Source organism: Carlito syrichta, unplaced genomic scaffold (assembly GCF_000164805.1).
Source record: "Carlito syrichta isolate Samal-C Ts95f unplaced genomic scaffold, Tarsius_syrichta-2.0.1 Scaffold308767, whole genome shotgun sequence".
NCBI lineage: Eukaryota > Metazoa > Chordata > Mammalia > Primates > Tarsiidae > Carlito > Carlito syrichta.
Genome location: NW_007252863.1, coordinates 182,922 through 203,311, shown reverse-complemented (window position 1 = coordinate 203,311; position 20,390 = coordinate 182,922). Strand labels below are relative to the sequence as shown.

The following is a 20,390-nucleotide window of genomic DNA, read 5'->3' as shown; positions in this document are numbered from 1 at the left end:
CTGGGTGACAGAGTGAGACTCCAACTCAAAAAGAAAAAGAGAAAGAAAAAAAAAAAAAATCCCCTGGACCATTACAACGACTGCTAGATGCTTTTTCTTTTTTGAGTTGGAGTCTCATTCTTGTCGCCCAGGCTGGAGTGCAGTGGTATGCTCACAGCCACTGAAGCCTCGACCTGCTGGGCTCAGGCGACCCTTCTGCCTCAGCTTTCCAAGCAGCTGAAATTACAGGCACGCTCTACCACCTTCGGCTTATTTGTTTATTGTAGAGACGAGGTCTCACCAAGTTGCCCAGGCTGGTCTTGAACACCTAAGTTTAGGCAATCCTCTCACCTCGGCCTCCCAAAGTGCTGGGATTACAGGCTTGAGCCACCGCGCCCGGCCTGTATCTGTAGAGTTCTGGTATGTATGTGTCTGTCCCTTGGCTCAGGATTGGAGGCCCCGGAGCAGCAACACTCCGCAGAAAGTCACCCTCTTCACTGCACCCTGTTGGACCTTTTTACAACGCATTCAGCATCTTTGGTGTCCACTTTGCAGTGTGGTCCCTGTAAATTGCTTTACCATTCAGAAAGTTCATCCCTTTGATCTTTCATTTGTGAGGAAAAGCGGGTAAGCATATTTCTGTTTAAGAGAGACGCACAGGGAGGGCCGGCTCACAGGGGTCAAGCTAAATTCACACAGCAAGCCAGCAAAGCTGCCAGGGCTGCAAAGTCCGCCTTTTCCCCAACGCACCAAGCTACTCCTTTTGTCTACAGTTAAACGTACGTGGGGACCACGGTGTAGGTGGACGGCCCACCTGGAGTTGCAGATGACTTCTGCCCTGCAATTAACCTGCAGACGGCTGCAGACCTGCAATATCCGACCCGGGAGATAAAGAGGCCCGCGTGCCAGGCTCAGCGAAAGAGCTGGGAGCGAAGGGGCGAGCGGAATCGGTCCTCCCAGGCCGCTGGCGAGACAGACACGGTGCGGAGCGGCAAGTCGCCCTCTCTGCAGCGCGGCCTTCTCGACACCGCCCCCGGGCGCCGCGAGCTCCCCAGTCCGGCCGCCGGGAGCGCAGGGCTCGCAGGGCGCGCGGGCACGGTGGCGGGAGCGCGCTCCGAGGACGCGCGCGAGGCTGCGCCTCCAGGGGGCAGCTCCCGGGGAAAGAGGGCGGCGTCCGGGGGAAGCCCGCAGCCGCCGCTGCTGCCGCCGGGGCTCGGAAGTGCCCGAGAGAAGGGTGCTGGGGACCCGTGGCGCGCGAGAACGTCGCCGTCGCCGCCGCCCGGGACAGCCCGGAGGTTGGTAGCTGGTGACTGTAGGGGTTCCCGGGGAGGTTAGGTGCTGACTTTTTTGATTCGATTTACTCTGCTAAAAAAAAAAAAGAGAGAGAGAAAGAAATGCACAAGACGCTTTCCGTTTCCTACCCGTGTGCGCGCCCGAGGGCGGGACAGAGGAAGTTCCCGGTCGGGTGGAGGAGACAAAGGCGGCAGGGGTCGCGCGCGCGGTGCGCCCGGGCAGAGCCTGAGATCCCGGTGCCGTGACCCAGGTTCCCAGCCGCCAGGCCCAGTCCACGCACGCCCCTGCCCGCGTCCTCGCTCCTTGCTTCGTCCCCAGTTTCCGGCACTGCCGCGGGGAATTGCGAACTCTGGTCCCCTTGGCAGTATTAGAGGTGCGCCTGCCTGACTGCTGTGACTCCAGGGACCCCAAAGTTAGAGATTTTCTTAGCTTTCTACTCTTGGGACTCCGTTTCCCTCATCTCTTTTGAGTCTAGCCTTCAGGTGACACCGTTTTTATGTGGAAAAGCCCCGGTCACCCAAATCCTCACCAAAGGAAGCAAGGGTGGCTGCCTTCTGGGTTCACTGCTCTTGGATCAGGACTGCCGGGCTGGAGGATTGGTTTCCTCGATGGTGTACGTTATATATGGGGCGGGGGGGGGAGACTCATTGTTTCTGACCCTTTCTGTTTTGTATTTATCATTCTTTCATTCGTTCATTCAATGTGATTAAGTGCTATGGAAACACAAAGGGAGGAGAGCGGGAAGGCTTCATTGAAGAGGCAGTGGTTTTTATGCTGGACAATGAAGAATGATTTTTTTTCCTTCCATTCTTCATATTTCATCTTCCCTATGATTTTCCTCCCTCCTTTCTGGCTGGCAGTCCTTAACTGTGATTAAGTGCTGGATAAGGACAGTTCTGACCTGAGAGAGTCAATTAATGCTTAAGGAGACGGTGTGCTTGTCAGGTGCTTCAGATACATTGTTTCTAAACCTTATAGTAATGGGGAAAGATGAGTAGTGTTGTCCCTTTTCACAAGGGGATGGAGAAAGCCTTGGGGTGGGGGACAAAACTACAAACTAGTACATATCAGGCCTCCTCTTTTGGATCAAAGCCTGTGCTTTATCTACTGCTTACTTTGCCATCACCTCGGGAAGTAAGTTAGATGCATCCAACCAGGGTGAAGGGTGAGACTCTGGAGGGAGCAATCATTTTGTGGATGGCTAGATGTTGGTAGGAGCTTTGTTGATAACATCAGAAACTAATCAGCATGGGCCTCCAGCTTCCAGCTCAGAGCCTGGCCCAGGAAAAAAATGCTCCTTAAGTTGCATTGTATTTCCCTACCAAGGGTGAGATCCTTGATTCTTTTGGGAGGTTCTTAACCTTTTTTGTGCCATGGACCTCTTTTGGGGTCTGGGGAAGTCAAGGTTTTAAAAGGCATAAAAATACATAGGGTTATAAGTGAAATGAAACAAGGTTATCACAACAGTATTTTATTTGTTTGTTTAATTAATTTATTAATTTGAATTGGAGTGTCACTCTGTCGCCCGGGTTGTAGTACTGTGGCGTGATCATGTCTCACCACAGCACAGCCTTGACCTCCTGGGCTCAGGCAATCCTTCCATCTCAGCTTCCCTAGTAGCTGGGACTATAGGCATATACCACCATGCCTGGCTAATTTTATTTTATTTTATTGTGGAAACAAAGTCTCACTGTGTTGCTCAGGCTGATCTCAAGCTCCTAGGCTCAAGTGGTCCTCCCATCTCGGCCTCCCAAAGTGCTGGGATTACAGGCATGAGCTGCCATACTCAGCTTCAAAATAGTATTTTAAAAATCCAGCTTATGGTTGGACATGATGGCTCATGCCTATAATACCAGTGTTGAAGGATTGCTTGAGGCCAGGAGTTTGAGACCAGCCTAGGCAACATAGCGAGGTCCAGTTTCTACGAATAATTAGCCAAGCATGGTGGTGCATACCTGTAGCCCCACCTACTCAGGGAGCTCAGGTGAGAGGGTCGCCTGAGCCCAAGAATTTGAGGCTACAGTGAGCTATGCTAGCACTACTGCACTCCAACCTGGGCAACAGAGCAAGATCCTGCCTCTAAAAACAAAACAAACACTGCACTCCAGCCTGGATGACAGAGTAAGTCCTTGTCTCTAAAAACAAACCAAACAAATCCACCAAATTTATGATGCATTTGATATGTGCTTCTTTATTAAGGCATTAAGTAATGAAATTAAATGTTGCAGCAAATAGTGGCTGTAATTTCAAAATAGTGATGCCTATGTAAATGATATTTTGCAGTATTTCCAGCAGCTGTAGTGAGATATGGAAATATCTGTGACTTTTATTAGTGACAAAGTCATCAGAACAGCGCTTCCTACTATGATTTGTTGTCTACATTTATAATTCAGCAAAATACTGATTTTCAGTTGAAGATTTATGAAAATAAGAATGTGTGATAAAAAAATATGTAATAAGCTCCTAAATTCTGTTGAGGGTGGCAGGCTGGGGATCCTAGGTCACCTCCCTGCTTCGTGGTTGTTTTTCTACTAAGTTCTTGGTGGCCACCCTAGCCTGTTTCTCCGCCTTTAGTTAGTGTCTCCTTTTGCTCAGATTCTCAGTTGTTTCTGGTGATAAAAGCTTTTGAGAAAAAATTGCTGGATTGTTCATGTATTCTACCTGCCCTGCTCCTTCTGTGGGTAATACTCAAGAGATAATATCCCTGAGATAAAGGGTAAGTGTCATATAGTGCACCCCAACCTTTTTTTTTTTTTGTGGGTGGAAATGAATCTTAGGTGGGTAGAAATGAACCTTAGTGGTGAATGGTATTAATGGAAGAAAATGGAGTTATCACTACATATCTAACAGACATTTGGAAGATCTTAAGATGTTATTATGAACAATTTTATGGAAAAACATTTGAAAATTCAAATGAAATGGACTTGTTTTTTAAAAAATAAAATGTCTTACATAAGACATGAGAACTAGAAAGTCTGAATAGTCTTATATCTATTAAAGAAATTGAATTTGAAGTTAAAAATATTTTCATAGCAAAAATTTATTTTCATAAATTCTCAGACCCAGATGACTTTACTGATGAAATTTTCTAATCATTAAAAAAAACAAGGAAGAGGGTCTACTCCTCGGTTGCATTTATGCAGCCAGCATGACCTTGTTATCAAAAGCTTGATAAGGATATTACAAGAATATTGTAGGCCAAATGCTTATAAATAAAGATACAGAAGGCTTAAAACAATGTATCGCTAAATCAAATCTAGCAATTTATAAAAAGGACAATAAATCAATACCAAGTTGGATTTATTTCAGGAAAGTAAACTTTGACTGACGTTAGAAAATCAACAAATGTAATTTAACCTCACACAGTAGAAGAGAAGAATTATGTATTAAAGCTCAACACTTGTGATAAAAACTCTTTGCAAGCTGAAACATTGAAGTAAATTAAATAAGATTCAAAGTAGTGAAGCGTATGTTATTACTCTGCCAGTCCATCTATAGAGCCAGTGCAATCCCAATCAAAATCTCAGCAGATTTTTGTTTCAAAAATAGAAATTGATAAGCTGATTCTAAAACTTATTGGAAATTCTAGACTAGGCAGAGCAAAATTGGAGGACTTAAGCTACTAGATCGGTATGCAGTTATGTCAGTGTGGTATTGGAACCAGACTAGACAGACTATGGAGCTGAGTAGAGAAGCCATAAACAGGTTTATACATATGTGGTCTTTTGATTTATGACCAAGGTGACACTGCAGGGCAGTGGAGAGAGGATATCCCTCTCAGTAAATGATGTGGGTTCAATTGGATTTCAGTATGGACAAAATGAATGTGGATCATCTACCTCATCTCATATACAAAAATCAAGACACATCGTACACCTAAATGTGAAAACTGAAACAACAAATCTTCTGGAAGAAGGTAAAGTAACACAGCTTTATGACCTAGAGACAAAGGTTTATTGATTAGGATGCAAAAAGTTCTAATTGCTGCCATGATAAGAATTAACAAATTATTGCCTCACACAGCAACATGGATGAGTTTCACAAATACAAAGCTGAGCAAAAAGAAGAAAGCTTTAAAAGATAAGGTGCAATATGATTCCATTTTTATGAAGTTCAAAAGCAGACAAAACTAAATATGGTGGTAGAAGTCTGGCTAGTGGTCATCTTTGATGGAGTTAGTGAGTAGGAAAGGGCAGAAGAAGCTTCTGAGTTATTCAGTTTTTATCTCAATGATAATTACTTGGTTGAATCTACATCTTGTAAGCCTTAAGATGTTTTTTCCTTATTTAAGTATATTTTAAGAAAAAGTTTTCTTACAATATTATAAAAAATTAGGTTAGTAAGATGTAAGTAAAATTAGGGAGTGTAAGATGTGGTGGGTGTGATTCTTGAATTTTCAGGGGAAATAATGCAATATCACATCAGTGGCTTTTTTGAATTAGAGACTTATAAAATTGACTCCTTTTTCCCAGTCTTTAATATTAGAAATCTGGCTTAAAGGAATTTCATATAAAAAGATTTAGGAGTCATGTTTGATTATAAGATTGCTATCAATGCAAGGTAGAAGCCAAAAAATGCTAAGACAGTACTGAGTGCAGACTTTTGTTTTCAGATTTAATTTTCTTCCAATTTAAGTTTTAAAAATTTATGACTATTGGATAAAAAAACAATCTGTTTCCTGTAAATCCTTTTAGCTTGGTACTTTCCTCTCACAAGGCCATGAACTTGCCAGGTCTGAGATGGTGGATTCGTTTCCTATTGCGACTATAACAAGTAACCACAAATTTAGTGCCTTAAAACAACACATAGTTGTTGTGGTTCTGGAGGTCAGAAGTCCAAAATGGGCAGCAGGGCTCATTTCTTCTGGAGGTCCTAGGGAAGAATATTGTTGCCTTTTCCAGCTTCCAGATGCCTCTTCTGTTCCTCTGTCTGTGGCCCCTTCCTCTGTCTTCAAGGACATCTCATCACTAACCTTTCCTTCCATCATCTCACCACATTTCCTCTGTGCCTGTGATCCTTTTGCCTCCGCCTTATAAGGAATCTTGTGATCATATTGGGCCCACCCAGATAATCCAGGATAATCTCTCCATTGAAAAATCCTTAAGCATATCTGCAGAGTCCCTTTTGCCATGTACAACAACATATTTACAGAGTCCAGGGACATTTCTAGAGGAGCCACCTTTGGAGGAATCCCACAGATGGAATCTTTATATTTTATCTTCACAAATAGCAGTTTCCGGTTCTCAGTAGGCATTCACTGATATGTGTTTAATGAGGAAGTGGGTCTAAGATTTCATTATTTGAGCATAGTTTCTGAAAGAAGAGAAGGTGATGGCCTTGCCCTACTCTGCCACATCTGGAGTTTTGTGTTCTCTTTTAGCTGTGTAAACTATAAAGAAAACAGAAAGGGAAAGGATCTGGGAACCAAGTCAAAGGAATCATAGATGTTGGTCTGGAAGATGGAGTAGACAGCAATAATTATCTAATAATTTAGAGGAATATTAATGAAAGAATAATTAAGCCTTTTTAGTATACTCAATAATAATAGCAATAACATTAAACACAGCAAGAATAAGCATGTCAGTGCTTACTGTGTTCAAGGCACTGTCACTTTATAAACTCAATCCTCACAGCAACCTTTTGAGGACTGCTACTGTTTATCTTACAGATAAGGAAATTGAGGCACAAAGAGGTTATGCAACTTGTCCTAGATCACACAACCATGAAGTAGCAAAACTGGCATTCTGACTCCAGAGTCTAAACCACATCACATTATCCTGCCTCCATGTGTTTAGTTCTAGAAGCAGAATAGAACTAGTAGCAGAAGACTTTTTTAGAAACAGAGAGACTGATTTTGACTCAGTTTAAGGAAAAACAATAACAACAGAACTGCTTAAGAACAGAGTTTCTCTGTTTAATGTTACCAGAAATGATCGAGTAGATTATTGTAAAAGAAATTCCCAAACTGACTGGAGATTAGACCAGATGGCAACACAGTCCTTACTGATTTTTAAATTCTAATTTGGAAACATAGTTGCCTTTTTTTTTTTTAATTGAGGTCTCACTCTGCTGCCCAGACTGGAGTTCAGTGGTACAATCACTGTTTTCTGCAGCCTTAACCTCCTGGACTCAGGCAATCCTTCTGTCTCAGCTTCTCAAGTAGCTGGGACTACAAACATGGCCCATCAAACCTGGCTAATTTTTTGATTTTTTTGTAGGAACAAGGTCTCACAATGTTGCTTAGGCTGGTCTCGAGCTCCTGGACTCAAGCAATCCTCCTGCCTTGGCCTCCTGGGATTTAGTCATGAGCCACTGTGATTGGCCCTGGAAACATAATTTTTAAAAAATATATTAAGATATATAATTATATATTGGCAATAATTATCTAATATATGAGGGAGACTCTCCAAAAAAGCAGAACTATCTTTTGGAGAATGGGCCTTTTTTTTTTTGAGTCCTGAAATGGTTTATTTGGATACTGGACACTTTTGTTATCATTGAAAGCTCACCAGAAAAAAATATTTTTATTTAATCTAAAATGAAAATCATGCTGACACTAACTCATGCCGTAAAGCTCTACCTGTCCAGTAGACAAGGAGCTTGGCCAAAAAGGGGTGTCATGGGAGAGGGAGGTCAAGATCAGAAAGCATCGTAATACCAGAAAGAATTCTTAGGTAGAAAGACTAGCATCTTTTCTCACTAACTTAAGTGAAATACATTTATTAAACAATGTAGTTAGCACACAATCTTTCTAGGAGGACCAAGGGTCACCTGAGGTCACTGTGTCACTGGGTTATATGGCCAAACTCTACCGCAAGACTGCTGCAGTGAAGTCTGGTTGCTGCCATCAGTGACAGGGAAGCTAGAGCCTGCATCACTGATGCTGAGTGGGAATTTCTCTGCTGGGACTGCTCTGTTTACTCTTTCCTTCCTTCCTTCCTTCCTTCCTTCCTTCCTTCCTTCCTTCCTTCCTTCCTTCCTTCTTTCTTTCTCTTTCTTTCTTTCTTCTCTCTCTTTCTCTCTCTGGTTTGCCTCCTTCAGTAAGTCTTTTAAGGAATGTACGTGAGTTAGATGTTTCGTGTGTATTTTGATTACATTTGTTGAAAAATTTTTTTCTTAAGAAGTGTCAAATTGTACACGATACTAAGATTTTATTTTATATTTTGATAGCTTACATCCAACTTTCCTAATAGATTGATTTCATTATACATTTAAAAAGTGAAGCCAGTACATTCTGTAAGAATAGTGAGGTGGTTGGGGAAAGGCTCTGAAGTCAGACTTGGTAGGAATGAATCTAAACTCTGCTGCTTACCAGCTGTATGATTTGGGGCAGATTTCTTAATCTTTCTGGGACTTGATTTCTTCTTGTGTTGAGGTTATCAGAAGTACCAACCTTAAAGGGTTGTTATGTAGATTAAATGAGATAACACTTGAAAAGTACTTTTTCAGCACAGGTACTCTATATCTCTACTACTTACAATATAGTACTAAAGTATAAGAAAATTCAGTAGAGGAAGATCTTAGGTTGGGATATTTAGCAGTTAGTTGGAAGAAAAGATGATGGTAATGCCAGTACCAAAGGATTGTTAGTTTAATGATGAGAACTGCCTCTTTAAAGTCCTCTGACACATGTGAGTATTTGGTTATAACTCATTAGCTCATTTAGTGCTTGATATCAAGATTTGGGAGCAGAAAAAATTTTAAATGCAAGTGTTGGAGTCTATTCGTTGTTGCATCAAAAATAAAGATGAGGTACTTTAGAAATGATATTAGAAAATTGCTGGGGAAAAGCATCTTGCAGCAGTTATGTTTATGCATGTTTCAGGCTTTGGCCCAGTGAGCTCTACTTTTCTCTCAATATTAAGGAACAGGATTTCTGCCTGTAACAGAGTGGGAGGTGGGAATTTCGGTTCTAATTTTTGCTCCGTCGCTGGTCTCTCTGTGTCTTTGGGTTGATCGCTTCTTTTCTCTGCGCAGGATTCTGATTCCTGAAAGGGTGCTTAAAAAAAAAAATTAGCCCTCCTGTGGGGATCAGAGTAGATGGCAGCTTTGAAAGCAGGTGGAGTGTTAAATTCCAAAGTAAATGCAAATGTAAGTCATACCAGAATAGAAAAAACTCTGTTAGCTGAGGGATTCTTGCCCCTTTACAGCTAAGATTTTATTCTGTGGGCCTTTTGAGTTCTGTAATTCCCAGATTCTCTCTTCTTTCTTTTTCTTTTTTAAAAAATATCCAACTCTAGGGCTCTTGTAGGCAATACAAAGGTAGAGAAAGCTCTCTGTTACTTCAGTCTGACTTCCTTCCCTCTGATTTTAGGGAAACCTTTGCTATAATTTCTTTCCAACACTTACTGTTAAATGCATTTTCTATTCCTTTGTCTTCACTTGTCTCGAATTTCTCAGTCTCATCAATAACATTTAGTTTTGAGATCCTGTAGTGATAAGCTTTGGAATTGCTGTTTTATGTTCTTTATTTTCCTACCCCCTCCCCCCCCCACTGACTTCTGGACTAGTTTGATACCAAGTGCAACTAATTTTTCCTCATCAGTATGGCCTAGTTCCAGCACTTTCTTTCCACTTCCCAGTGAAGGTCTGAATTGTAGGGGAGGTGGGAAATTTCTACCATAGTGTCAAAAGGGTTCTTCATGAAGCTTCATTTAAATAATTAAATATACGGGCTCACAAGTCTGAGCTGTCTTCAGTAAATCAAACTCAAGCTTGAAATTATATGTGTTTAGACCTGCCACTTGGTTCCCATTCTCTCTTTATCTAACCATTCCACATTTTCTCTTCTTCACGATCCTAACCAGCATTCCCACATGGTGGAAGTGTTCTCAGACACGTCTCTTCACCACCAGACATCCCAGCAACCCTTCTTTGCTCTCACATATCAGTGATGCAGCCTCATTTAAATAGATTGATCAGAGGTAGCCTCCAACTTAAAAACAGACTGTGTCACTATAGGTTGGTTGTTTCCCATAGAAATAATGTTATAAATGGTGATTAGTTTCTAGGTTGTTTCACAGCTACCCACTTAGCTGATAATGTTGCTGCAGGACTGAATGTATGTGTGAAAAATAGAAAAGAAGCATCACTTACACATTTGAATAAGCATCTCCTTGATTTCATCCTGATAGTTTCTGCCTAAAGAACATGCTTGTTTAGAGCATGAGAAGTAGAAACTTAAGAGTTTTCTGAGTTTTTAGAAACCTTTAAGGGCTTGAATTTTTTTTTAAGTTATAGTTATATTTCCAAAAGTATAACTTTCCTTTTCTTTGATACTGTTGTGTCAAATCCTTTAAAACACGTATCTATTCAGATTTGCTTTCTGGATGCAAAGCTGAAATGAACAGAGGAAAAAGAAAACTGTGGGGAAGAGTAATTTTTCTGAGCTAAGTTGGCAAGTGTTGAAAAGAGAGGTGTAAAGAAGAAAGATCTGCTAAGGAAGATATGTTAGTGTCTGTGTGTTGTTGTGAGGTGGCCTTCGTACAATCTAGAGTGATGAAACAAGAGAGGGGAGAGCACTGCCTATAATTCCCTTGGGGGTAAGTAGAGAGGCGGTGAGGAAGAGGCATGGGCAGAAAGCTCTTAGGTGGCCCTGGGCATAATTTGGTTGCTGTCTGGAGGTGGCCTTGGTTTGGGTGTAAGAAGAGGAAGAGGAGTAAGACATTAAGGAAACCCTGGGGATGCTAGCCTGCTGAAAGAGGTCCAGATACAGGTTGGATGGTCAAGTCCCAGGGAAGTTCAGTTAGATTTCTTCAATTCAGGAAGAAAACCAGGGTCATGGCTAGGTAGCCTCTTGATGAATGAAATTTACTAGCTGGTAACTACTAATTAATGTTTGTTGAGTGCTTATTTAGTGCCAGGCCCTGGGCTATGCATTTTACATTTAACCCATTTGACAACCCTGTGAGAAAACATATCTGGCAGGTTGTTACCTATCCATGTTCCTCAGCGGAGCTGGGACTCTCTCCAGGTGGGTTTGGTGCCAGAATTTATAGCTGTACTAACAGGCAGAGTCTAGTTGGTTCAATCCTCATATTTGGAAGGTGAGGAGATAGCTAGTTTTGCTGCTAGTTACTATGTATCTTTGTGTATATGTCTGCAAAACATGCAAGCAGGTGCTAGAGTAATGTTTTGTTATACCATGGATGAGAAAAAAACAAACAATTCTTGGCCCTGGCTGGGACCACTGTCCATGTGGAGTTTGCACATTTTCTGTATGTCTGTGTGGGTTTTCTTTAGGAACTCCAGTTTCCCAAAGCTGTGCCCATTAGGTGAACATACTGTCTACATGGTCACCTCAAGAGTGAGCATGGGTGTGTGTGAGTGTGTCCTGAGATAGGGTAGTGGCCTGTTCAGGGCCAGTCCTTGCACTGCACCCTGACCTGGTAGGATGGGCTCTGGCTACCCGAGACCCTGAATATAAGTGATTGGAAAATAAAAATTTGTAGAATCTATGATAATCATACAGATGTTCGAAAATAAGTAACATTGTACAAAAGCGCTCAGTGAACTCACCCTAATTGTAATTGTTTTAGAACTGCCTCATGGTGGTAGGCGCTTCTTATAATTCCAGCTTTGCAAACATTTATTCCTTGATTTAACCCACCACCACTTTGCTATTACGGAGTCATCAAAAGTTGGGTAAATAATGATCCTACGTGTTCTTATTAATGTTTCTTAAATGTATGTTTAGCTCACATTTATTTCAGTGTTTAATATTAGAAGTGTTTTGGTCTTTATTTAGAAATTTGGTGATGTTTTTGTGACCAGAAATATGCTGTAGGAAGTTAACTATCGTTTATATCAATTAGTCTGTGGTAAAATTGGTTTTGGTATACACTGTTTTACTTAAAGTCTCAGTTTCCAAGAACCACTGGCAATTAAGTGAGGATTTACTGTAGAATACAGTTAAGAACAGCACCTAAAAGGAAAATGTTATTTAAAAAACTAAATTTTCCTGTCTCCTGAGGATTAATTTCATTTTTCTTCTTCTTTTTTTTGAGTTGGAGTCTCACTCTGTTGCCCAGGCTGGAGCGCAGTGGCATGCTCACGGCTACCACAGACTTGACCTGCTGGGCTCAGGTGATCCTTCCACCTCAGCCTTCGAGTAGCTGGAACTACAGGAGCACGCCACTATGTTCAGCTAATTTTTAAAAAATTTACTATAGAAACGAGGTCTTGCCAAGTTGCCCAGGTTGGTCTCGAACCTCGGGATTCAGGCAGTCCTCTTGTCTTGACCTCCCAAAGTGCTAGGATTACAGGCTTGGACCACCACACCTGGCAGAATTAAATTCTTAATGCTGGGGAATTGTCTCAGATAGAATGGCACTGAAAACTTTTAAAGAGCAGGACTTCTATAATTTTCATTTAATCTATATAACTATTTATGTTCCAATTTCAGTAGCATCTTATAGAAAGTTTGGGTCTTTGCTAATCACCAATTTTTAATGAGGTGAATAGATCATCCAATATAACACCAGTATCCTTTGACAGGAGAGATGTTGTAAAATTGAGAAGTTAAAATGTTTTCCACTAAGGGGAAACGACCATATTCGTACAAAGTTCCAGAAAGGAATCTTGTTATTCTAGAGATGCAAGTATTTAAAAATAAAGTATGAAGCTAGAAGCGGGTTCTGAAAAATAGTAGGGAACCTGAGAAAGTGTTGTTGAAATACTAGGGCTTAGAAAAGCTTGTGTTTTCTGATTTAAGGTATGACAGTCTGGTTGCTTCTTGATTTCTTAGGGTTGCATGAGAAACCCAGATCAGACTTTCTGGGTGGCTTTTAGGTAATGACATGGGGCACTTTGGGTGGAGAACCACTGATTTCTGACCTCATGGTTTACTAAAGCTGAAGTTTATTTCCCTTCCTGCTCTGTCTCCTGATAGCCTGAATAAAAGGAGTTTGTGTGTGGCAGATTCTGAGGCAGGCCGTAAGGCTGAGTAACTCTGTATACTGGTGTTCATGGGGCTGTCTGTGGCAGAGGAAAGGGCAGGAAACTGTGGTCTGAAGATCCACTTTGAGTCCTGGCTCAGTTATTTACTTATTTTATTTGCTTATTCATTCATTATTTATTTAGACGAATAAAAATTGTGCATATTTGTAGAGTACAATGTGATGTTTTGATATACATATATATATATTGTATAATGATTAAATCAAGATATTTAACATATTTATCACCTACTTATTTATTTATGGTGAGGACAGTTAAGATCTAACTCTCAGCAATTTTCAAGTATACAATACATTATTATAAACTATAGTCATCATGCTGTACAATAGATCCCCAGAATTTATTCATCACGTCTCACTGAAACTTTGTACCTTTTAACCAATGCCAGTCCCCTAGCCCCCAGCCCCTGGCAACCACCATACTCTCTGCTTCTGTGAGTTTGGCTTTTCTACCTTTCATACATAAGTGAGATCATGCAGTAACTGTCTTTCTGTCCTGGCTTAGTTATTTCTGGCTCTGGGACCTCATCACATTCATCAACTGTGAAATGCCTCCCTCCCCTGTTCCACTTCCTCCTTCTTCGCCAGGCTGTTGTGAAAACAAACTGAGATAATGTGTGAATTTTGGGGTTCTGGCATTATTGTCCCATGTTAGAAGTACTTGTATGAGACTTAAAATTTTGCTCTTAATTTAATTTGGCACCCACAATAAGACATATTTGAGAGATTTAAGTAAAGCGATGGAGGCCATAAAAGGGCTTAACTTTAGTTAACTCCTTGTTACTTGGGAGCATTTGGGATCATTTAATTTGCAGAATTTTAGGATCTAACTTTCCATGACTTTCTCTGTTACTTAGAATATAGTCATGGTTGCCATGACAGAGAGATCTAGAGTAGGAGAGGCTTAAACAACCCAGAGTGCATTTCTCTTTCATGTAACAGTCCAGATATACCTGGTCCAGGGTGGTTTTGGGGGTGAGCATGGTATATGGAGGCAGGACTGAGGTGCCTGTCTAGTGTTTCTACATGGCTTTCACCTCTTTGTCCAAGGGATGGCCACGGCCTCATATCCCTTCACTCACACTCCTTTGGCCAGAGCTATTCAAATCTTCACACTTAGCTATAGTATAGTGTTGAGTTCAGCATCCAGGTGTCTAGATAAAAACTCAATGACTACATAAGAAGAGAGACTGAGTATTAGGGAATGGGCAACAAACTGTCTGCCACAGCTACTGGGGTTATGCCATTAACTTCCCTTTTACAAATGCACAGATGAAGCCTAGCACAGTGTTTTATACCTATAATTCCAGCTACTTGGGAGGCCAAGGCAGGAGGATCACTTGAGCCCAGGAGTTCAAATCCAGTCTAGGCAACATAGCGAGATAAACAAACAAACAGATAAATAAATGAATGTGCACAGATTCATGGAAGGCAGAGTGGTTTTTATTAGTTCATTCTGATAATCAGCTACAGGATGGTACTTGAAAGGGAGAATGAGTAGGGTAAATTTGTTGATTTAGACAAGATTTGGAGATTATCTGTGCTTCTCTTTTATTCAGGTTTTTTAAACCATTTGTTATTCATAGAGTACCTGGTAGTCCCTTTTTGCTACATTCCGGGTACTGTTCTAGGGACTGAAGAGTCAGAGATCGTTGTCCCTGCTCTTTGAAGTTTCACTCCACGGGGAGGAGACAGGTATATCCATGTAATGAGGACTATCTGATATATACTGTCAAGGCAAACTGTGGGAACTCCTAGTGCCTGACCACCATGGGTATGCAGGGTGTGTGTGTATGTGTGTGTGCACAGGATGGGGTAAGGTCCTTAGGAGGAGGAGGTTTGATTGAGGTTATGGCTATATCACCTTGAATAGCGATGGGTCTCTGGGAGTGCAAACTAACTGAATTGATATTAAGATGCTGTTCTCTATTGTCATGTCCATGGCTTAATGTTTTGCCTCTGTTTCTCAGAAACTCTCGACGTGGGCATCAGGAACCTTCATGATAAGGAGTGATGCTGCCCCGATGGGAACTGTCTGTTTACCTGCTTGCTTCATTAGGCTTCCACTTCTATTCTTTTTATGAAGTTTACAAAGTCTCCAGAGGTAAGGCTTCAAGGTTTTCTGATTTCCTGTTAAAATAGGGATAGAGTAGAAGATTCCCGGCCCAGCTTTGCTCCCTACCCCAGTCTTGGATAGTTTAAATCAATGACCTGAGTCCATGAGATTTTTTTACTTCAATCCTGAGTCTGTTAGATTATACTGTGGCTTGTCTTCTGTAATAGGAGTGTTTGATTCAATGCCTATGGAAGGCCATGGAGGGGATTTGCATTCAGGACTTCTCTTTCACCAGGACTGCTCTCAGACATGTGGAAGCAACTTCATGATGCTGGAGACCCAGACTCCTTTTATTTTCTAGCTCTGCCACCTTTAATGTGTTGCCTTTGTCTGCATGTTGGAGATGAAACATCATCAAGTCACATTCCAGGGCATAGGAGAATGGGAGCCCTTCTTTCTTTTAAGGGCAGTTTGCCAACTAGCTCTTGTCACTCCTGTTCATACTCAGTTGGCCAGTACCAAGTCACCTGGGCACAACTGGGAGGCTGAGAAATATAGTCTGTAGCTTGGTGGTTGTATGTTACCTCAAACAATTCATACTATGGAAGAAAGAAAGCATTTTGGAGGGACCATGAGCACTTTGGCCTGGATAGGGACAGTTTCCTAGAAATGATGATGGTTACTGAGCCTTATCTTAAAGAAGATCAGGAGTCAGCCACATAAGATGGGGATAGAGGAACTGTGGACAGATCTGGGTTTGCAAGAATATGAACAAGCTTATACAATGCCCTTGGAGTGTGAGAAAGCACAGCATGATCTGAGAACTGCAAACCACTTGGCAAGACTGGAGTGTAGTGTGTGAAGGGGGAGTGGAAAGACTTAGATCAAAAAACAGGGATAGATTGTGAAAGACATCATATATTCAACTGAGGAGTTTGGACTTTTTCTTGAAGGCCGAGGAACATGTTGAGAATAATGATAATGGCAAAGATGGGTTTTGGGAAGTACAGTTGAGTGTTCTTCCTTCAGCATCTACTGTCCTGTGGGTCACCAGAATGAACTTTTCTCTTCATTCTACATGTGTACCCACTCTAAGCTGTGGGCTTGGTTTCAGGGACTGACCATCTATAGTAGATAAGCTGTGTTCTTTGGTCAAGGCTGTCCAAGTAGCTGCATTCCCCTGCTGGAGCCTCTGACCTCTCAGAGCCCTTATAGAAGGGGCTAACCTGCTCTGTGTCAGGCCTCATGACTTTGTCTCACTTGATCTTTAGCATGGCTCTATGTGATGGTTTATTATTTAGAAAACAAGCTCAGCTGCAGAAATCTAGCCTCCACAATAACTATTATCCCACAGCTGATATGTGTCTAGATAGTATCAGAAACGCTAACTCCTTTTACCATGTTCCCCTGCCATCCTCAGCATGGGGTCAGCTTCAGCTGTTGTGTTTGCTTTGTAACCAATGGAAGGGATGGAAGGGAAGTCAGGGACTGGCCTTCTCCCTTTCAGAGCATAATTGAAGGTTGCTTATAGCATACCCATTCATGTGCAACTCACCAAAACCTAGTCCTGTGACCACATTGGCAGAGAGGGGAGCTAGAAAATATAATCTTTGGTTGGGAGGCCATTTATCTGGCCCAAACTGAAGGGTTATATTGTAGAGGAAGAAAGCAAGAATGAACAGTAGCAGTTGGTCAGCAGTTTCTGCCACAGATGGGTGTCTTCATTACCTGTTGCTGCGTAACAAAGCTATCCTGAACCTTTGTGATTTAAAACAATAACTACCATATAGTACCTTTCTCTGTTTTGTGAGGTTCTTTTGTCCCTCTTTGAACAGACTTTATTTTTTTAAAGTAGTTTTAGAGCCAGGCATTTGATGCGTGTCTGTTGTCTCAGCTACTCAGGAGGCTGAGACAGGAGAATCACTTGAGCTCAAGAGTTTGAGACCATCCTGAAAAACACAGGGAGACCCTGTCTCAAGAAACAACAACAGCGACAACAAAGCAGTTTTAGGTTCACAGCAAAATTGAGCAGAAAGTGCAGAGAGCTCCCACACACCCCATATTCCCATATACGCATAGCCTCCCTGACTATCAGCATCCAGCACCAGAGTGGTACATTTGTTGCAACTGTTGAACCCACATTGACACATCATTATCATGCAAAGTCCACAGTTTACAATAGGGTTCACTCTTGGTGATGCATACTCTATAGGTTTTAAGAAATGTACAATGCTATCTATCCATTATATCATACTATATACACTAACACTGCCCTAAAACTCCTCTGTGTTTTGCCTACTTATCCCTTCCTTCTCCCAACCCCCGGCAACTCTAATCTTTTTACTGTCCCCATAGTTTTGCCTTTTATAGAATGTCATGTAGTTTGGGTCATACTGTATGTAGCCTTCCTACATTGCCTTCTTTTACTTAGTAACAAGAATTAGTCTCCTCAATGTCTTTACATGGCTTGTTTCTTTTTAGTGCTGAATAACATTCCATTATGTAGATGTACCACAGTTTATTAATGTGTTAACCTGCTGAAGAATGTCTTGGTTACTTCCAAGTTTTGACAATTACAAATAAAGCTGATATAAACATCTGTACATTTTTGAACGGACATAAGTTTGCACCTCATTTGGGTAAATACCAAGGAGTGTAATCACTGGATCATGAGGTAAGACTATGTTTATTTTTTAAAAAAAGCAGCCAAGCTGTCTTCCAAAGTGGCTGTACCATTTTGCATTTCCCTCAGCAATGAATAAGGGTTTTTCACATCCTTGGCCAGCAGTTGGTGTTGTCAGAGTTCTGGATATTGTCAATTGTAATACATATGTAGTGATATCTCAAAGTTGTTTTTCTCTTTTCTTTTTCTTTTTGAGTTGGAGTCTCACTTGGTCACCCAGGCTGGAGTGCAGTGGCATACTCATGGCACCCCAGTGTCCACCTGCTGGGCTCTGGTGATCCTTCCACCTCAGCCTTCCAAGTAGCAGGAACTACAGGCGTGTGCTACCATGCTCAGCTAATTTTTTTGATTTATTGTAGGGACAAGGTCTCACCATGTTGACCAGGCTGGTCTCGAACCAGATAATCCTCTCACCTTGGCCTACCAAAGTGCTGGGATTATAGGCTTGAGCCACCAAGCCCGACTCAAAAGTTATTTTTCTATAATAACAAACATTTGTATTTTTCTAATGACATGTGATGTAGAGCACCTTTTTATCTGCTTTTTTGCCATTTTAATATCTTCTTTGGTTAGGTGTCTGCTTGGTTCTTTTGCCCATTTTTTAATTGGGTTGTTCATTTTGTTATTGTTGGTTTTAAGAGTTCTTTTTATATTTTGAATAACAGTGCTTTATCAAATATGTCCTTTACAAATATTTCTCCCAGTATATGGCCTGTCTTCTCATTCTTTTGACATGCCCATAGCGAAGCAGAAGTTTTAAATATTAATAATGTCTAACTTGTCAATTTTTTTTTTTTATAAATTGTGCCTTTGGTGGTGTATTTAAAAAGTCATCAACCTACCCAACATCATCTGAGTTTCTCCTGTGTTATCATAGTTTTACATTTTATATTAAGGCCTATGTTCAATTTTGAGTTAGTTTTCATAAAGAGTGTAAGGTCTGTGTCTAGATCCATTTTTGTTTTCATGTGGATGTCCAGTTTTTCCAGCACCATTGTTGAAAAGGCTATCTTTTCCCCATTGTTTTGCCTTTGTTCCCCTGTCAAAAATTAGTTGGCTGTATTTATGTGGGTTTATTGCTTGTTTCTCTATTCTGTTTCCTTGATCTATTTGTGTATTCTTTCATCGGTACCATACTATCTTGATTACCTTATCTTTATAGTAACTCTTGAAGTTGGATAATGTCAGGTCTTCTGACTTTGCTCTTTTTTTTTTGGTGGGAAAGCAGCAGTTTATTAAGAAGACAAAAGAAAAGCTCCCAAGGGAAGGGGACCTGAAAAAGTGTTGCCCTGACTTTGTTCTTTATGTTGGCTAATCTGCGTCTTTTGCTGTTTATATCAATTTTAGAATCAGTTTATTGATATCCGTAAAATAACTTTATCCATTAAAAAAATGATATTTGTAGAAACCTTATTTGAAGTTTCCCAAACTTGGAAGCAACAAGATGTCCTCCAGTAGGTGAATAGATTAATAAACTGTGGTACCTCCAGATGATGACATTTGCCGAGATTTTTATTGGGATTGCATTGAATCTATAGATCACATTGGGAAGAATTGATATCTTGACAATATCGAGTCTTCCTATCTGTGAACATGGACTATTCTTCATTTATTTAGTTCTTTGATTTCTTTCATCAGGGTTTTATAGATTTCCTGATATCAGGAAATATAGATCTTGTATATAATTTGTTAAATTTATACTTCAGTACAGTATTTCATTTTTGGGGTAACAGTGTAAGTGGTACTAAGTTTTAAATTTCAAATTCCACTCATTTTATTGCTGGTATATAGAAAAGCAGTTAACTTTTGTATATTATCCTTGTTATCTTGCAGGCTTGCTATGATTGCTTATAAGTTCCAAGAATTTTTTTTTGTCTATTCTTTCAGATTTTCTACATAGACAATCATGTCATCTGCAAAAATAATTTTCCTATTTCTCAATCTATATACCCTTTCTTTCTGTCTCTCTTTCTCTCTTTCCCTACTTCCCTTCCTTCCTTTCTTTTTTTTTTTTTTTTTTTTTTGAGTTGGAGTCTCACTCTGTCACCCAGACTGGAGTGCAGTGTCTGCTCTCGGCCACTGCAGCCTCGACCTGCTGGGCTCCAGCGATCCTTCCACCTCAGCCTTCCAAGTAGCTGGAACTACAGGCATGCGCTACCATGCCCAGCTCATTTTTTTGGATTTATTGTAAAGATGAGATCTCGCCAAGTTGCCCAGGCAGGTCTTGAACCTGCGCGCTCAGGCAATCCACTCACCTCGGCCTCCCAAACCACTGGGATTACAGGCTGAGCCACCGAGCCCGGCCTTTTTCTTTCTTTCTTTCTTTTTATTTTTATTTATTTAATCAATATTTTTTATTATGATTTTGTGGGGTACAGTTAAGGGTTAGGTATACAAATATGCTTCGTTCAGGCACCCTTGT

General features: G+C 41.0%; 1 protein-coding gene across 1 annotated transcript in view; it reads left to right on the top strand.

The window, feature by feature from the left end:
- Positions 1-1,130: 1,130 nt before the first annotated feature.
- The window catches only part of HHAT (hedgehog acyltransferase), a 141,341-nt gene continuing 122,081 nt past the window's right edge, over positions 1,131-20,390 (top strand). The window contains exon 1 of the mRNA XM_021716340.1: positions 1,131-1,274. The gene's annotated coding sequence lies outside the window, so the exon portion shown is untranslated. The remainder of the gene's footprint in view (positions 1,275-20,390) is intronic.